This window comes from Pinus tabuliformis, chromosome 3_1 (genome assembly GCF_031772625.1).
Source record: "Pinus tabuliformis cultivar Carrire ecotype Pingquan chromosome 3_1, CPIR1, whole genome shotgun sequence".
Lineage (NCBI taxonomy): Eukaryota > Viridiplantae > Streptophyta > Pinopsida > Pinales > Pinaceae > Pinus > Pinus tabuliformis.
The window spans coordinates 931085707-931087810 of NC_142301.1; positions in this window are offsets into that span (position 1 = coordinate 931085707).

Here is a 2104-nt window from a genome sequence, read left to right on the forward strand (position 1 = left end):
TTATCTCCAAGATCGAGCTTAGGCATGGATGGCTCAGCATCTACAACCATAGTATCATCTCTTCTCTCAAATAGTGAAGCACTAGGCCAAATGGGGCGAAAATCCAACATACATTCCTCGGATATTCGATGCATTTTCAATGGCTATCTAACACATTAGTCATAATTTTCATCACTATTATTGTGTCAAATATTTGACTCTTCATCAAGCGTCGGATATTTGATGGGACTAACATCGAATGTATGACGCATAAGATTGCTAAAGATGCCTTTAACGATCTAACACTTTGCGATCGGTTTTGCAACGCCAGCATGTGACAAGTTCAATGTCAGATATCCATTGCCCAAGATGCAAAAAACGAGTTTCACCCTCCTACACTGTGAATTCAGATATTTGACACCAACACCTTCATACCGTTAGTTAATCGATGCCTTATTAGTCTAGTTTGACGGGATCCGATATTTTTTTCCCGTAAAAAAGGAGTCGGATGTCCGATGTTGAGGCATCGGATAAGCAACGTTGTAATATTTTATGCGATAGGAGTGTTATGGAACCAACTCATCCATCCGTCGGTACAATTTCGGATATCTGACAATTTGTTCCATCAAAATGGCATCGGATAGTCGACGTTTTAACTTAACATCGAATATTTGATGGGTTCCATATCATATATATATATATATATATATATATATAGATATATAGATATATATCTATATCTATATATATATATATATATCTATATCTATATATATATATGTATATATATATATATATATATATATATATAGATAGATAGATATCTATATATATATATATATATATATATATATATATATATATATATATATATATATATATATATATATATATATATATATATATATATATATATATATATATATATATCCAAGCACTCTCATGCATATCCCATGGTATATGCCTGACCTAGTGATTATGTCAATTCATCTCAATTATGTGTGAATCCCCAACCATGATTGACTTTGGCATATCTCATTGGCACAATTTGGAATACCACAGAACATGTTTATGGTTTCATTATGATCGCAGATGCCTATAAGTTTTCCAAAGGGAGTGTTATTACTTGATCAATTTTTTTCCAAATCAGTTCTTTGTGGGGTCCTAAGTTTTAAATAAAATGAAGTTTTAATTTACGTTTCTTTTTAATTTGGCAGCACTCATTGTGACGATATAATTAGAGAGTGTTGTTGATGCAAGATCTAGGAGACCTGAATACAGAGGGATGAAAGAATGACACAATATTCAAAATAATTTACTAAATGCTCAAGGAAGATCACCATTCAAGAAACCATTTATCACTCGAAAGAAATTTTGGTCACTTTATAGCCTTTTTTTTAAGTTGAAATACCATGGGTAATTACCATGGGTGGATGCCACTTTCCATTCAAATCAATCCTCCTGCCTTAGGAGGCAATGGTGCCTAATGTGTGAAGTACCCTCTAGGGAAGCCTTTGTCGAATAGAAGCATAACATGGGTTTGTGGATGACCCAAAACCAAGTGTTGTTGAATTCAATGATTTTGTGTGGGTGATCCATAACCATGGGTTTGAGGATGACCCTTAATCATGATGAAGAAAGATCCAAGGATAAACATACCCTGTAATGCTTATGGGCCAACTATGATGCTGATAGTGTGTGGCCTTAAAAATCGACTTGGTGGCAAGGGTTTTGTGGGGTTGACCCATAATTGTGATGAACGAAGATCTAAGGATAAGGATACCCTATAATGCTAGTGGGTCAACTATGATGATGACATTGTGTGCAGCCTAGCAAATGGAATTTGGTGGCAAGGGTTTTGTGTGGCTGACCCATAATCGTGTTGAGATAGTTTGCTTGTTTATCTGCCTGGCTAGTGGCTTATCTTTGTAAATCCTCACGGGACCCTTTGCAATAAATGTATTAAGAAATCCAAGTGCCTCTGCTATGCTTAAATGGAATACCCTTTCTAGATTTTTTTTCTAATTCTCTTGAAGCTAGCATGAGATCACCATCAGGAGGAGGGAATGGAATAAGGATGAGGGGCCTACTAGCTACATTTAGTCCTCCAAATCCCCTGCCACTT